The following is a 17094-nucleotide window of genomic DNA, read 5'->3' as shown; positions in this document are numbered from 1 at the left end:
CTGACCCTGGGAACAAAGGGATCCTCAGTCTGAGGACACGTCTTGTCCCCAAACACAAGTCCAAATGTGCGTGACAGATTCTACCAGCAGCTGAGAACAGAAGGCAGGTCACACTCCCAGCCGCCCACAGCGCGGGGCGGCAGCCTGCTTTCCGGCCGTGCTGAGTGGGACCGAGGGAGGTCTTGGGGAGGCCCCCCCTTGGCGACCCCCCAGGACCTCTCACCACCCAGTGGCTCTCCCCGGGGACAAGCAGACCCCTCTCCAGAACCGTGCTCCTCATGGGGACCCCAGCAAGGCTCCGGGACCCCTGCAGGGAGAACCTGTCCCAACCCAAACCCGGGCCCCCACCCGCACCCCCCGGAGACCTTCCTGCTTCCAGCACATCTTTCTGGCAAATTAAACTGGAACTGCAGGCAGGCTCCCGAGGCTCACACTAACCCAGCTGTGGGCAAACTATGGCCCGCGGGCCGGATCCCGCCCGTTTGAAATGAATAAAACTAAAAAAAAAAAAAAAAAAAAAAGACCGTACCCTTTTATGGAATGCTGTTTACTTTGAATTTATATTAGTTCACACAAACACTCCATCCATGCTTTTGTTCCGGCCCTCCGGTCCAGTTTAAGAACCCATTGTGGCCCTCCAGTCAAAAAGTTTGCCCACCCCTGCACTAACCCAACCAAAGGCCACGGGATTGCCGCGCCCGACACCTGCGTCCGTGAAGGGTCCCATCACCTCCCTTCAGCGACACCTGGGAGCACACGCAATCAACCGCTACAGCCGAACGGAGCGGCACGAGGTCCCAATTAACCCCGTGGCGCACGCGCCCCACCCCCAGGCCCGGGAAACAGTGCGTGGAAGCGCTTCACACCGCGGGCCACGCAGGGGCTGCCTCGAGCCCTCAGGTGTGGCAACTCAGACTGAACGTCCCCACGGACCTCCACGCACAGTCCAGGCCCGAGGGCCCCGCCCAAGGCCACCTCACACTCCCTTCCTCCCCAGCCAGCAGAAGGCACTCCTGTCCTGGAATGTTCCAGCAACAGGGCGGAGCTGGCACCAAGGGCAGGCCCATAACCCCTTTAACTGAGGCACCTGAGATGGAGCCTCGCTCGAGGCGCCTTTGTCTTGTGCGTTTAGTAACTGAGGACAGGTGTGCTGTCAGTGCGGCCAGAAGCCTCGCGGGAGCCCAGGGGCAGCAGACAGTAGCCCCTCGCCTCCTGGCCAAGGTGCGGGCAGTGCCTGCTGGACCTGAGCGAGGTACTGGAGAGTCGGTTGACTCAATGCCTGGGAGAGGTTTGCGATCAGGACTGTCACAAGCCACCTTACTGGTAACCATTACACAGAAGATTCTCGGGGGGCGAGGGGGGACCCTCATCTTCCCAAAGCAGCAGGTTCTGAGCTGCAGTCAGAGAGAAGTTGGTGATCAGTTCGCCTCAAGTAGGAAGGCACGTGCCATCAGCGTGAAACTCCACGAGGAAGGCTGAGCAAACATACGAGTTCAGGAAGAAAAGGGAGACGCGGCCGTGTACAGCAGGTTTTTAAAGGGTGCTGGGGCCCCCAGCCCGAGTCTTCACACCGGAGACGTGAAATGCATTTAGCCTGTGCTTACAATATTCTAGAAACCACATCCTTTACAGCTGCTTGAAATCAGCAAGAAGTTTAGATGTCCACTTCAGTGCCCGTTTCCAGTTACCCCACAGCCGTGAGCGCGACTGGACTCCAAGAGGGCGGCTCCGGCAGCCCGTGTGCCAGGCAGCGCTGCCCCCCTGGCTGGGGCCCCGCAGGCCGCCTCCTGCTGGAGCAGTCAAGCCCCTCCCTTCAGAGTAACTCAGGGGACACGATTCCTTTCCCATTCCAAACCGAAAATCATCCTCTTTGGGATGAATGTATTTTCCTAAAACGATGACTGAACGGTTGGCAGCGAGGAGCGATTTACTGTTTGCCGGCCTTGCGAGGTCCCGGGGCTGCTGGCCGTGTGCAGCAGCATCTGTGTGTAAGCGCGGCGGCCGCTGCGGCGGGGCCAGACCAGCGGGCCTGCCCCCCCGGCGCCTGCTGTAAGACTTGCTGTGTATTTTACACACTCGGGAGTTCCCTTCCTTTAAAATGGGCAGGGTCTGGTCGCTGACCAAGCCAACTGGCTCCAGGGCTCCCAGGCAAACCTCAGGGGCCTGCAGGGCCCGCACGGCCCAGGTGGAAGGCCCCTTCTGCACGCAGCCAGCAGCGCCTCTCGGGCACCGGCTCAGGAATGCAGCTCCCCTCGCTGCCAGCAAAATCCTCCAACAGGTTTGGGAGGATGAAAACACCAAGGACTTAGGGCTGAACCAGGCTCCCGGCCAGGCAGAGCTGGGAGGGCAAGGTGGCCAGGCTCGGGGGACTGAGAGGCTCTGCAAACCCCGTCAGCTGCGGGAGGGCCTGCTGGGGACCCGGGGCCAAATGCCCAGCACCATGTGTACCCTTGGGGGCGGGGGGTGGACCTGACTCACCTCAGGTTCCAAACAGCCACACAGAACTCAGCCTCCCTGTCCCTCCGGGCGCTTGTTTCGCTTCCCATCATCTCTCAGAAAACGAGTGCAGGCAGAACAGGCTGCACTGCGCTCCCAGGATGTTGTGTTTACTACGGAGGGCGCAGCCCCTCCACCTGCGGGAAGGCTGGCTGGCCTGACTAGTAAGGTGATGGCCTGGGAGGGAACAGGACAGCTCCGAGGCTGCCTGGGACGGCTGAGCCCAGGTGAGCACACTCAACAGGCACCCCTACCGCCCCAGCCCTGGGCACCGGCTAAGGTCCGAGATGCTGGCGGGGCCCTGGGGGATGCAACCTCAAAAGGAAAACAGAAAAGTGGATTAGGCGGTCGCCCTCCAGCTCTGTGGATTGTTCATCTTCTTAAAATGCCTCCTCTAAGAGTCACTGGCCAAGAGAGCAGGTTCATTCGCACTGTTAGGCCCCCACGCCCCCACCCAGTGTCCCGAGTTCCCACCGGGAGGGCAGCGGGCCCTCTGATTTCAGGCAGGGGCCAGGGGAGGCCGCCTGTCACATTTAAAAGGCCCACCACCTCCCAGGTCCCTGAAGGTGCCTGATTTCACAAAGGCTTAGCATTTGATACCTTAAAAAAAAAAAAAGGGAAAAGGCCAAGCACTTTGAAAGTTCCACGTCTAAAAAGACCCTTGTTCATGGCTTTGGGGAGGGTAATTAAGCTAATCTAAACAAGGGGACCTTGTCTGGGCGCGGCGGGGGAGGGGCGGCCGGCCTGGCCTGGAGCCCCCTGCACAGCAGGAGCCTAGCGCCAGGGTCCTCTCCCACCCCTTCCTTCCCAAGCGGCTGCTCTTCTCCTGGGGGACGGGGGTGGGGGGAGGGGGGCTCTTCCTTCTCTCTGGTCAGATCTCCGCTTGGCAAAGCTAGATGCTTGGTTTCCTGGCTTCGTGTCCAGGCAGCCCACCCAACGGGGCTGTGCTGAGCGCTCGAGCCTTCAGCAGCCGTACTGCTGTGACCAGAAACCCGGGAACCGGACCAGGCCAGCGTGGGGCAGCACCCTCCCTGTCCGCAGTAGGAACACGGCTTCCAGCACATTCCAGCCCCACAAATTACAGGCTGGGCTCTGCCAGGGGTGTTTCCGAAGAGGGCACTAGCAATTTGGGGTTGTCTGCCACCTACAGCGCTCGCCAGTCGCCCTCACTCAGTGCCAGCCCGTGAGGCTGAGTCACAAACCACCCCTGCCGGCTACACGGGGCTGGGCTCCGGGCCTGGGGGACAGGAGGGGAGGGTGCAGATGGTGGCAGGCACAACAGGCACCCCAATTAGAAAATGACAGTGTGGCCGGGACCCCAGCTCAGCCCACTGCTCTTCCCCCCACCCCCGTCCCTCAGACCAACCCAACACCCAGCAACCGAGATGCGGGCCGCTTTCCTCCACGGAAGCCACGGCTGCGGCAGCCCCCCTCTCGGGCAGACCTGGAGGGCCTGGGACCTGTTCCCAGACTCCTCCACCCCTTCTCACCTCCCCTCCTCTCCAGGAAGCAAAGTGGAGGGCAGAGCGAGCCCAGGATGTTAAAAGCCGAACACCACCTTGGAGCTCACCCAGTCCAATCTCTGCTCAGCTTTCCAGATGCGACAGGGGCCAAGGCTGCAGCACCGCCCCAGGGACGCCCCACAGGCCCCAGGGAGCCCAGCAGGCCGGCACCTCCCCAGGGGGCCCCCTCCACACCTACCACCACCAGATCGCTACTATGCATTTCAAACGCATCGCCAGCCACTGGTGTTCTTTCCAGCTGCTGCCCCTACAACAATTAGCCCGGATGGGACTGTGAAGACCACCTGTCTCCTGCCCTCAGAAGCTCTCCAGACCCCATCTCCCTGGTCGCTCAGCTGCGGCCTGCGATCGGCCGGCCTCAGCCCTGCCTCGTCCCACCTTCTAGCACAGAGGCCTAGAAATCAGGATTTTAAAAAGATTCCCAGGTGATTCTAAATGTCAGCCAAGGCTGAGAACCACTGTTCTAGCAGCTTCTGCAACCTCTCTCCCAGGCATTAGGTAAAGTCTGACTCTCCCAGGCCGCGTTCAGGTCTAGCAGAGAATCACGCACACCTGGGAGAGGCGGCGAGGGGCTGGCCGGGCGGCGTCACACTTCTTCATCAGCAAACCAAGCCTCCCGCTTTTTCTTTCCTTTTCTCCTTCAAGCACAAAACGGAAGAGATGAAAGACTGGCCCCAGGCTCCCTGCCTGCCCACGCCACAGGGAAGGAAGGTGAGCGCACGCCCCCGTAAGGCCGGGAAGAGCCAGTCGGTTTCCCCGTAGAAACGGGCTTAGGTTCTGACAAACACTTGACCCCACAATTGCTTCAATCACTCAAACTCTCCCCCGCTCCCCAGGCCCTAGGCTAGGAGACACCCCAATAACCAGGAACTACAGGCCCCTTTAGCTGGAGTAAGCTGAGGCATCGAAGGAATAAAGCGCCCTAGGAGCCCCAGCGCCCCTTCCCACTCCTCCCTGCCCCCCCCCCCCCCCCCCGACACACTGCGGCATGTGTTCCCGGGAAAAGCTGTGGCTGGGGGTGCCCCCTGGGAACCCAATGCAGAGCCACCGCCTGGCGAGGAACGGGTTAAGCTCCGGGAGGTCGGCGGCTGGGAAAGGGGAACCGGTGCTGGGATGCGGACCAGCGCACGGAAGGGGCTGGTGCAGGGCGCACTGGCTCCCCGCCTGCAGGGCCGGCTCGGCCCCGGGCACAGGGTGCTGTCTGCACGGTGCAGGGGAGACACCGAGCGCAGGGGCAGCGGCTCGGGGTGTGCGGCCGCGGCGGGGGCGCGGAGGGCCCGCGTGCAGGGCGCGGGGGGCTCCCGGCAGAGGGGGCAGAGGCGCAACTCTCCGAAGTTGGAGGCGTCAGGCCGAGAAGGCAGGGCAAGGTCGCGGCCGCGGGGCGGGCAGCCGGGCTTCCCTGGGAGGAGAGGAGCCCGAGAAAGCGGGGTGGGGATGCCGAGGGGAGGGTGCGGCGCGGGGCAGGGTCCCGGGAAGGTGCACGCCCCGGAGCGGGGCCCCGAATGCCCGGGAGGCTGCTGGGACGCGGACGAGGAGGGGCAGGTGCAGCCCGGAGAGAGGAAGGAGGGTCAAGGGTGCGGGCGGGTGTCCCGGCGGGAGCGGGAGGCGGCGTCCGGGCGGGGCGTGGGGTGCCCTCCCCGAGGAAGAGATGCCGGGCGCGGGGAGTTCGAGGCCGCAGCGGCGCGGGGTCGGGAAGCGGCAGGTGCGGGGCGCCCAGGTGCGGGGCCTGGTCCGGCGGCGGCCGCTCACCTGTCTCCTACGGCCGGGGCCGCGGGGGGCGGCGGGGCGGCCGGGCCGGGCGGCGCTGGCGGGGGCGCGGGGCCCCGGGCGCTCGGGAGCGGCGGCTGGGGCGGGGACGCGGCGGCTGCTCCCGGCGGGCCGGCCGGGCAGGGTGGCTGCGGCGACGCGGGCGCGGAGGGAGCGCTGCGAGAGTGCGGCCGGCGCGCCGGGACAACGCCGCTTTATCGGGTCGGAAACAGCCGCCGCGCGCCGCTTCCGCTGACGCAGCGCGGCCTGCGCTCATGACTATGCAGCAGCCGCCGCGGGAGGCGGGGCGGGGCCTGAGCTGCGCGTGCCCATTGGCCGCCGGTCTCCCCGCCCCCTCGCCGCCCCGCCCCGGCCTCCAAGGCCCCGCCCCCGGAAAGCCCCGCCCCTGCCGCAGCCCACCCCCCTCCTCCCTGGAGCTGAGTCCCGCACGCCCCCAACCCGGGCTCCTCGAGGCCTGGGCCCCGCCCTCCCCAGGAGCCCCGGCCCCGAACCCCGCCCACCCTGCTCCGTGGCCGCGGGACCGAGGGAGGGAGGGAGGAAGTACCCTGCAGCCCCCGCCCCGCCCCTGCTCACCTCGATGCTTGCCTCTCCCCAACCGTCCTCCGCCTACCTAGACTCTACCCAGGGAGCCTCCACACCGTCACCAGCCTGGCCCCTCTACAGATACTTCCTGCCATCACCACCAGCACCAGCACCACCAGCACCATCACCACCACCACCACCACCATCATCACTATCATTATCACCACCACCAGCACCAGCACCAGAACCAGCACCAGCACCAGCACCATCACCACCATCACCAACACCATCATCATCATCATTATCACAGCCACCACCACCACCACCATCACCATCAACACACACACACACACACACACACACACACACGCACACGCACACACACACGCACACGCACACACCTCTCCCCAGGTGCAGCCGCAAACACTCCTGGCCTCCCCATCCGGGTCAATCCCTCCTCGCCTCCTGGTCTCGCTGAGGGCCACCTTCCCTCCCCACTCTCCTCCCACCCAGGAGCTCCCGGGAGCTGGCAGGACCCCAGATGGGGCCTCCCACGCACAGCCTGACCCATGCCAGGGACACCCCTCCAGTGTCACCCCGAGAGCAGATTGCCTATAATCCCAGGATGGGGCTGTTGGGAACCCCTGGGAGCAAGGTCAGAGGAGGCAGCTTGACAGACAGAGAAACAGATGATAGGATGGGCTGAGGTCAGAGAGCCCTGCACCCTGACCCTGACGGGGCAGATGACTTCACCTCTCAGAGCCTGTGTGCCCTCATCGGGCACCCGGAGACCACAGACCCATCTCAGGGGCTTGCTGACGGGGTGGAGCCATAAAGGGTGGGGTGCCACCTCCAAGCAGTCCGGATTGTCAGGAATGGGAAAACCTGACAATCGCAAGTGTTGACGCTGAAGTGGAGCAACCAGAACCCTCAGACATTGCAGGCGGGGATGCGAAGGGATGCAGCCGCCTGGGAACAGCGGGCAAACCCTTTGACCTAGCAATTCCATCCCAGGTGCCTATCTTATCTGATCATGTTTGTGTTCATAGCAGCACACTGGTAATAAACAAAAATGGGAAACTACCCAAAATGCCTGTCAATGATTGAACAGATACATACATAAGTTGGGTTGCAGTCACGCAATAGAATGACAACAATGGCCATGAATAAGCTACACCCACACATGAGAATATGGCTGACTCCGACAAATGATTTTGAGGAAGGGAAGAAAGCCAGACCCCAAAGTACGTCGGACGGCTTGGGTAGAAAGTGGTAGACCTCTCTCTATATACGGTGGGGCAAGTCAGGAGCGTGGTGAACGGTGGAGGGAGGGGCTGGACCAGGACAGGACGGGGACAGGAGGGGTGAAGGTGCTGGTAAGATTCAGTTTTTTGACCTGGGTGCTGGTTACAGGGGTGGGTATGTGATGCTTCAGTAAAGGATTAATAAGAGCATCAGGGGTGTACACATTAAAAGCCACAGTGGCACCTGGCACTTCCCGGGGGCTCCTTGTCGTCTACCCACCACCCCTAGTGGGTGTTTGCTCCCGTGGCCAGAGGATGGAGGTGGAGGCGAGTCCGGCTGTGCTGTGTGAACCTTTCTGAGTCCTCATCTAACAGGGGCTTCTAATAACACCTCGCTCACACGTTGTCCGGAGGATTGAATAATGCTTTTAGAAAAGACTTGATACAGCACAGACTTAATCATTTTGTTTAATTATCTGCAGAACAGTCAATGCTTGTATTGATAGCCTCTTCTTCATCTTTATTTCGTCAGCAACCAACTACTGAGGGCCTACTATGCGCCATGTGCCATGCCAGATGCCTTGACTAGAGCTGGCAACCAAGTCTGCTCCCTCTCCTTAAGGGTCCCACAGTAGAATGGGAAATGCATACAGATAAGGGGAGGACCACTAGCCACCCGGCACGGAGGCCAGCATAGGACCTGACTCACAGTAGGTGCTCCATCAATGCCTCTGAAGGGTAATGGAATGCCTACCTAAAGTGTGTGCATGCACTTTCATGTGAATGGCCTCCAGAAGGCGGGTTCTAAGCCAGAGATGGGGAAACATCAGATTAATTTACTTACGTGACCTGAAGTTTCACACAGAGATTGGACAGAGAACAAAGTTAGGAAGAACATGGCCCCAGTGTGCATGTGCCTGAACGCTGTGTGTTTGTATGTGCACATGTATCTGCGTGCACGTGTGCATGAAGACCCGGGGCAGGGCCACTCTACCACACTCTCTCCACCTGCCACCACCAAGAAGGTGTCGTGGACTGCATGTTGGGGCCCCTCCAAAATCCAGGTGGAAGCCCTAACCTCCAAGGGATGGTTGGAAGGTGGGGCCTTTGGAAGGTAGTCAGGTCAGGAAGGTGGGGCCCCTGCAATGGGATTAGTGCCCTTATAAGAAGAGATGGGAGTGAACTTCCTTTCTGCTCACATGCCTCACAGAAGGACATGTGAGAACAGAGCCAGGAGGAGGCCCCCGGAACCTGACCGTGTTGGCACCCCGATCTCGGGTCTGCCAGGCTCCGTAACTGGGAGAAATAAGTGTTGGCTGTCTGGGCTGCACAGTCTGGTATTCTGTCGTAGCAGCCCTGGCTGACTGCCACAAAAGGTGCGAGGTGTCTGTGGCCCGTAGCCCTACTGTCCAGCCGCCAGGGCAGCCTGGGAATGGGATCTATAGGGCGCCCCCTGAAACCTCCTACCCCCACAGCTTTTCCTGGATCTGTATCTGAAGGGTGAGGCTATGGGTCCTATATGGAGAGTGCTTGAGCCGTGGGGAGCCCTCTTGCCCGGAGTCAGAAAGACCTAGATTCTGGCCTGGCCCCAGAGCAGGCCTGCCTGGGCACTTACCTGTCACAGGTGTGCAACCTGGGCAGCCTCAAGGCCCCGTGCTCAGAAGACCTCCACATCTGGGCTGCTGTCACCATTTTTAATTTCTTCAAATTTTCAACATGGGCCCCACAAATTCTGGAGCCGATGCTATATTCTCTTTTGTAAGTACATCGACCTCCCAGCGCACTTGTGGGGAGCCTGGGGTGTGACAATGTCCTAATCACCGCTGTGCGGCCTTGCCTTCTCCCCTCCAAACCTGTGGACCCTTGGAGCTGGGCAGTGTCCCTTTCACCCTTGGACTCCATGGCCTGAGAACTGGCCAAACTGTAACCTTGACCATTTCTGGAGGTCTGCCAGGAATCGCCTCCTCCAAGAAGCCCTCCTGGGTGTCCTGCCTCAGAGGATCAGTGGCTTACTCCCATGAGCTCTGAGGCACCCCACCTTTCACGGGTCAGTGCTCAGACCCCTCGTCCGCACTGTAACTGGGCATTGTCTGTCTCCCTAGTGGACTCGAGCCCTGTCTGAGGGGCTGGTCCCAGGCCAGGGTCACTGCTGCAGCCCAGAACCTGCCCCTGTAGGGCTGCAGACATGTCTGCATGGAGAGGGAGACAGAGAAAGAGGGAATAAAGGGCTTTCCGATCGAGGGCCCATGGAGAGACCTGGGGGGTCCACGCCCCCCAAAACAACATGAGCCGACTTCCACGGGCACTCTCTGAGGGCCAGACCCAGCCCTCTAGGAGCTGCCTACGGCCACGTGCCTGCAGGGGTCAAGAGCTTCCATCTTTACCTGTGACCCACTGGGTTCAGGGCCCCTGCAGCAGGAGGTGGGAGGCCCCTGCGACCTTTAGCACCTCTGACCCTGAGGCCAGGAGGCAGGGACAGGTGGGAGCTCCGGTCTGGGAGAGGGGAGAGGGAGGAGCAGGATTGGGAAGTGGAGGGGCAACCAGCAGACAGATTTGGGGTTACAGGGCCTGGGCTTGAACTTTGACCTCACTGTCAATGAACCTGTCTGTGAAATGGAGTGAGTGGCGCTCGCTAGGGAGCCCAGACACGGAGCCGCCTTCGGGGGCTGAACCCCACCCTGCGCTGACCAGCTCTCTGACCATGGCGGGTCGCTCAGCCCCGCCGGGTTCCTGAGCTTCCCCGAGGGAAGCAGGGCAGTTCCTGCCCCGAGACTGGCGTGAGAAGCGATGAGTTCGTACAGCAGCGCCCCCTGCTCCGCGGTTTCGCTTTCACGGTTTCAGTTACCTGAAGCCAAAAAAACGCCTGCAAATATGAGCTGGAAAATTCCAGAAACAAGCAACTCATAGGTTTCCCATTGCAGGCCCTTCTGAGGAGCGAGATGAACTCTCGCCCGGCCCCCTGGGGACGTAAGGCATCCCTTTGACCGGCTCATCCACCTGTAGCTGCTCCCCGCCCGGTAGCCACCCAGGAGCCTTTGCGGTAATCACACCGACTGTGGCTCCGTGGTTCAAGCCACCCTCACTATCTCGTTATCAAGGAGCTTATAATTGATCTATTTGATTATTGGCGACTGCTGTTAATCTCTTACTGATGCATCAATCACACTTTAACGGAGGTCTGTGTTAGGAGGAAACAGTATATATGGGGCTTGGTGCTGTCTCCTGTCTCAGGCAGCCACTGGGGGTCTTGCAATGTACCCTGTGGATAAGGGGGGGCTACTGTATACACAACCGCAAGCCACTGACTTACCAGGAGCCCGGTCAGCTGGGGCAGCTGGGGTTTCACTGTGATTAAACCAATGAACCCACTCTCCCTGGGGCCCTCCATGCCAGCCTGGCCTCTAGGGGCCTGGGGACAGGGGGCGGGGGGGAGCCCAGGCTGAGACAGTGTCCCCGCTGGACACGCCCTTTAGGACACTCCTCTGCTCCTCTGCAAACCTCTCCTTTGTTTTTGAAGCAACAAATACTTTTTAAAAGAAACTTTGGCAAATCCCCAGCCTCTCCATCAGCATGCCCACTGATTCCCGGCTAGGTCTGAGCCCCGCTCCGAACCAGGCAGGCCGCACGCACGCACGCACACGCACACACGTTCTCAGGGTGCGGATCCAGCTGCCTCCCTGACAGCTGTGCTCCCTCCCCTCCCCCCGCCCCTGTGAGCCCATCTCAGGTGGAGAGAGCAGAGGGCAGAATTCCAGCTCCACCACTTCCCGCTGGGCGCCCTCGGGGAAATCCCTGATGTCTGTGAGCTCCAGGTGGGCCACACCCTCAGGTCCCAGATGGCAAGCAAAGCCCAGCCCCCATTGCCCACCGCAGAACCTGAGACCTGAGAGGACATGCCTGCCGGAAGTCCTGGGGACAAACCCCTCAGCGGGACTTCCCGGGGCTCAAGTTGCCAAGAGAGCAGCAGGCTCCCCGAGGTCCTGCAACTTCCCAGGGTCACACTTATGATACAGCTTCCTGGGATCCTAAGTCCTCCCAGGGTCATATGGCCACAGGGAGGGTCATATGTCTGCTTGGGGTCATGTGGTCCCTGGAGTCAGACAATTGCCAGCAGTCACATGGCGACCTGGTCATCGGTGACCCAGGGTCATATGGCCACTTGGGTTGGCACCTGGGGTCACAGGTGTGTGTCTCATTGGAGGCTGGGGCTCCTTCCAGGCCATTCCACGTCCTCTTGTCCTGCTGAGCCTTGGCCCTGGTCTGCGAGTGGACAGAGCGCTGTGTCCAGAGCAGGGGTGAGACCTGGGTGAAGGGGCGCAGGGCACACCCCCTCGGGCTTGGGCAGACCCGGAGGCTCCCCGGAGGGAGCTGTGCAGGTTTCTCGCCTGGCAGGGGTGGCCTTCCGGCCTGGGTGCGGCCTGGGCAAAGGCTGAAGCCACATACGCCTGTTTAGGACAAGCCGAGCAGGTCAGCGCTGGGACGGGCTGTGCCTGCGGAGGTGACCCGAAGGGGGCACCAGGCCCCACCCGGGGTGGGCAGCGATGCCTGTGGCACCTGCCGGGCCTTTTCCTGTCGCCGTTTTAGGTTCCACAATGAAACATGTAGAACAAATAAACAAAACAGTGAAATACGACACTGACTTCAGCCGGATTGGAGAGGCCTCGGGTGCGGGCCAGGGAATTGCCTCCTGCCTGAGGGCGAGGGAGCCCTCAGGTCTTTACGGGGCGATGGGGGTGCCCGGGGAGGCCGTGGGGGTCCCGCACTGGTGAGGGGTGGGGGCAGTGGTGGGGGAGGAGGCCAGGAAGCAGGTGCGTGACTGACTGCACGGGCCGCAGGGCTGCCGCTCTGCGTGCAGGTGACGGCGCTGCCCTCCTGGAATCCCCACCGACCGCGTGGGTCCTCCCGCCTCCCCTGCCCCCCAGCCCTCTCCGCGCCCCCAACAGATGTCTGCCTGTCCCTCTGCCTTCTCCCTCAGGGAGCTGGCTTCTCAAAGCGTGGCAATGCCCACCCCCAAAGGAACCCGCTGCGGATGGGGGCTGTGGCCCGGTCCCAGGGAGGGTGCTGACTCGGCTGGTGGAGCCCTGCTGAGGGTCCCCACAGCCTGACAGCGGGCACGCGGGCATGGGCACCTGGCTGAACGCCGCCCCTCACTGCCCTTCCTCCCTGGGCTGCAAGATCGATGGCGCCAGGGTTTCCTCCTGCCTGAACCCTCAGGGACTGTCGCGGCAGGAGCCCCTGAGCGCCAGGCTCCCTGGTGCCAGCCCCACGCAGTCCTGGCTGTGCACAGCCTCCGCTTCTCGGCACCTCAGTGATCTCCGCTGTAAGTGATCAGCCGCGGGGCTCAGTGGCTGAGCGTCAACCTATGAACCGAGGTTATGGTTTGATTCCCAGTCAGGGCACAGGCCTGGGTTGTGGGCTGATCCCTGGGGGGCGGGGGGCGGGGGGCGTACCAAAGGCAACTGGTCAATGACGATCTCTCATCATCCATCTATGTTTCTATCTCTCTCTCCCTCTCCCAAATCAATAAAAATATATTAAAAAATAAAATGAGTGCCCGGGGTCAGAGCCCTTGCTGCCTGGGGTGGACTAAGAGCCCACAGGTGGCCAGGGATGGTTGCCATGAGGAGCTGAGTGCCAGCTCGGGGTCCCGCTGACCAGGGTCACCTCACGTCCCCAGCAGCCATGTGCTTGGTGAGTTAGGGTCCCTGCGGGGAGGAACGGAGACTCAGGAGGGAAGGGGCAGGCCCACGTCCTACAGTGGGTAATGGAGAGCTGGGACTGGAACCCAGGCCGCCTGGCTCTGAGTCCTGTGCCCTCTGCCCAAGGTCACGGGGCTTGCGAGAAGCTCCCAGACTGTCCGAGGGGAAAGCAGCCGTGTCCCCTCGGCATCTCCAGGACAGTGATGGGGGGAGGATCAGGCCCCGTCAGCTCAGCCGTGAACCCCATGACCAGGGAGAGGAGTGGAGAGCCAGCCGCCCACAGCAGGTGACAGGGTGGGGCATTGAGCAGAGCCTCTCAGAATGAAGGGTGAAGGCAGGTGATGGGCGGGGACACCCCAACCAGGGCTCCTGGCGCAGGCCACACCTGCTGAGGTCAACAAAGGCAGGGTGGGCCTGTGGGGTACTCTGGCCAGGACATGGTCCCCAGCCAGTCACCACCCCCAGACTTCCAACCCCACCCCTGCACCCTCTCAGCCCTCTGGGTTGATGCCCTCTCCTGCCTTTGCTCACAGTTCCTCCTGCCAGCAGTCCCCTTCTTCCTTCTCCTGCTCCCCCTCCCCCTCCCCCTTCCCCCTCCCCCTCCGGTCTGCCGATCCCTGTGCACTTTCTCCACAGAGCCTTCCCAGACCACCCCAGTGCACGGCAGTCTCTGCTCCCCCAGCACCCGGCAATGATAAAGCTGGGCTGTGATTGTGCCCTGAGGCACCACTTGCAGAGCAATCTACATGTCACATGGCACCTCTCCTGTCCAGGCTCATGGGGCCTCACGGGACCCGAGGGGCCAGGTGCTTCTTGTCCCCATTTTGCATCCACTCATGCATCCCTTTGTGCGTCCCTGCAGGAACTGCTGACAGAGCACCCCCGCTGTGCCGGGCGCTGTCACAGATGCTGGGGACCAGCCATGAAGACAGGCCGATGCCATCCCCTCCTAGTGGGGAGACAAGTAACCAGTAAGTTAGGGAGGTCGCCCCCTTCGCCTTCGCCAGGTCACGGAGGGAACAGCCCCCACTTAGAAAGGAGCCGAAGCGGGGCGTCCTGGCTCCGCTGCCCTCCGTGTGTTCAGTCATGACCACGAAGTAGCACAGCTGCTCTCCGAGGTGTGTGTGTGTTGGGGCGGGGGGGCTCCCTGAGCCTGCATGACACACACTGACCAAGTCCTTGCTCTCAAGGGGCTTCCATTCTAGGGGCACAGAGCAGTGAAGCAATGATAGGAGCCTGGGTGATAGACACCCCGACAAGAGGAAAACCGAGGACGGAGGCTGGGAGAGGGCTGCTGCCCACGCAGGTGCGGGGAGGCCTCCGGTGGGCGTGGAGTCAGGAGGGCCTGGGCCAAGGAGGGACAGGGCGGACTTCCTGTTTTGCAGGGTCTTTGGAGTGGGGGTCTGGAGAGTGACTGAAGGCAGAGCAGGGGTCTGGCACTTCCAGGACCGCTGGGCGGAGGGAGGGGGCGGAGGTGACTTCGCATCAACACTGAGGCCGAAGGACTGTCTGCCGATGGGCCCAGGGACGCCAAGGGGGGTTGTTACTCGCGGACACGGCTTGTCTGAGCCTCTTTCAGCCTCGGTTTTCTCACCTGTGAAATGGGTGCTGGGCCCTCACCGCCCAGGCTCTGGGAAGTGGGGGGGTGGAGCCAGGCCTCGCTGAGGCAGTCGATGCTGGGCACTGGTCTAGGGCGGTGATAAGCGCTTTACAGAGTGGTTTCTTGTTTTTGTTTTTTTAAAAAATATATCATTGATTTCAGAGAGGGAGGAAGAGGAAGAGAGAGATAGAAACATCAACAATGAGACTCATCCATCGGCTGCCTCCTGCGCACCCCCTACTGGAGATCGAGCCGGCAACCTGGCCAGGTGCCCTGCCCGGGAGCTGAACTGTGACCTTCTGTTCATAGGTCGACGTTCCACCACGGAGCCAGGCCGGGGAAGTGGTTTCTTGTTTTAAAAAAAACAGGTGGGAGGGCGGGCCACAGGCGTGAGGGGGAGGGCGGGCCACAGGGGTGAGGTGGGTGGCGGGCCAATGAACACGGGAGTGAAGGCCAATGGGCCAGGGGGGTCGCCCGGAGCTGGCTGCTGGCAGCAGGGCCTCTGTTGTCTGACCCTGAGGCCGGCCGCTCAGAGAGGTTGCTGGGGGCGACCAGCGACCGGAGCCAAGAAGGGCCGGTGCGGCGGGCTGACCCCGTTCCCGGGCGCGGTGCCAGGAGCCTGTGCGGGGTGTTTACGGAGGAGCGAGCTCCCCTGTTCCCAGGGTCCTCCTGAGCACACGCGGGGGGCGGGGAGGGGCCGTGCGGTGGCAGAGCCCAGGCTCCTGGCGCTGGGCAGGGTGGAGGCAGCGGGCAGCAGAGGAAAGGGGAGGCTCGGCCCCTCCTGAGTCTGCACAGAGTCCCGGGAAGCCACCCAGACCCTCCTCTGATTGGGGCTCAGAGCTGGGCCAGGGTAGCCCTGAGGGGAGACCCCTTGCTGCCAGGGAAGGGGCGGAGATGGTGCCCAGGAGTCCGGACTCCCGCAGGCGGGGAGCGCACAGGGTCAGGGTTCAGCCCGTAAAACCAGGGCCAGCGATAAGTTGCGCAGGATCAGGGCTTAATGTATAATCGGGGTCAGGGTTCAATGTCTGAGCAAGGTCAGGGCTCAGACAGTGGCAGGTGCCAAGCCCCGCCCATGAGCAAGGCCGGAGTTCACTGGGGCCGGTGTCTAGGGTGTCACTGGGACCCAGAGTTCGGTGTGGCTCAGGGGTCTGGTCTCTGAGTGGCATCGGGACTCCGACAGCGGAAATCGGTGTGGGGCTGGTGCTCACCCAGATGTGAGTGAGGCAGTCACAAGCCCAAAGTGGACTTCAGCCCCTTTCTCTCTCTCTCTCTCTCTCTCTCTCTCTCTCTCTCACTTAAGGGTCATCTGCTCGGTGCCAGGCATGGTTCGAGGTGTTTTGGAATCCAGGGTCCCAGCCCTAAAGCAGCTCCCACACCACCCCCTGCCCCTCACCCCCGGGTGGCTCAGTCAAGTCTCCACCGTATAAGACGCTCCCAGACCTGGAAAGGACCGGGGACCATTTCCACCCAGGGCCTCGGGCTTCCTGGAGGGTTTTCAGGCGGCGGCTGTGCAGAAAGCCCTGCTTCGGTGGCCTCCCTGCCCCAGAGGCCACCCTCCTGGGGTGGATCTGAACAGAGAGACAATGGGAAGGAATGGGAGTGGGTGACACAGACAAGCATGGCTGTGGGAAGGGGCGGCCGGGTGGAGGCCAGGGACGGCCCCGGGAGGACCACTATTAGCCAGGGACACGCGGGGTGGGGGTGGGGGGGGTGCCTGGGACACAGCTAGGACATCTGGGTGCCATCTCTGCGTGTTGTCCAATTGCCCAAGTCCTTGTAGCCTTGTGGGCACCCCTTCCCAGCTCAAGCATTTGTGTCTGGGCCCAGGAGACCTCCCGCCCGCTGCTTTCCCGACTGTTCGGGAGTGTGCAGACCCAAGCCGGGGCCTGGCCTGCTGGGCCCAGGCCTCCTGCCTTCCCCAGACCGTGGCCTGGGCCTGGCCCACTGCACACCCACCTTTGTGCGGCTACAGCGTGTGGACAGGTTCAAGCCTGGGACTGATGAGAGGGCACGATCCTCTCGTGGCAAAGCCACGTGCAAGTCCCAGCACAATGACAGCCAGAGGCTATGGCTGTGAGCTTGACGTTATGGTCCGAACCTGTGGCCCCACGCGGCTGAGTGGTGTGGGCTGCGGGAGGTGCAGCAAGTAAACAAAGCTTGACCAGGTGCATGTAATTGAGTGGATTCGAAACCTGCGAGAACGCTGTAAACCGTGGTTCTCAACCTTGGCTGCACATTAGAAT

The 17094-nt window shown here is 61.9% G+C and overlaps 1 protein-coding gene and 1 long non-coding RNA gene across 4 annotated transcripts in view; one reads left to right on the top strand and one right to left on the bottom strand.

Annotated features, from left to right (window-relative positions):
- The window catches only part of SLC45A4 (solute carrier family 45 member 4), a 42934-nt gene extending 37093 nt beyond the window's left edge, over nucleotides 1-5841 (bottom strand). For 2 of the 3 annotated variants that reach the window (XM_036337579.1, XM_036337580.1), the window contains exon 1: nucleotides 5769-5836. The gene's annotated coding sequence lies outside the window, so the exon portion shown is untranslated. Of the gene's footprint in view, nucleotides 1-5768 lie in introns of all 3 variants that reach the window. The other variant, XM_036337582.1, reaches the window with a different exon arrangement.
- LOC118670564 lies at nucleotides 3507-6583 on the top strand. Its single transcript, XR_004972379.1, has 3 exons — nucleotides 3507-4444; nucleotides 4665-4730; nucleotides 6401-6583. It is a non-coding gene; the product is annotated as an uncharacterized LOC118670564 (long non-coding RNA).
- The last annotated feature ends 10511 nt before the right edge of the window (nucleotides 6584-17094 follow it).

The sequence above is a fragment of the Myotis myotis genome, unplaced genomic scaffold (genome assembly GCF_014108235.1).
Source record: "Myotis myotis isolate mMyoMyo1 unplaced genomic scaffold, mMyoMyo1.p scaffold_m19_p_16, whole genome shotgun sequence".
Lineage (NCBI taxonomy): Eukaryota > Metazoa > Chordata > Mammalia > Chiroptera > Vespertilionidae > Myotis > Myotis myotis.
The sequence above is the reverse complement of the archived record's forward strand: the minus strand, read 5'-3'. Positions and strand labels throughout refer to the sequence as shown.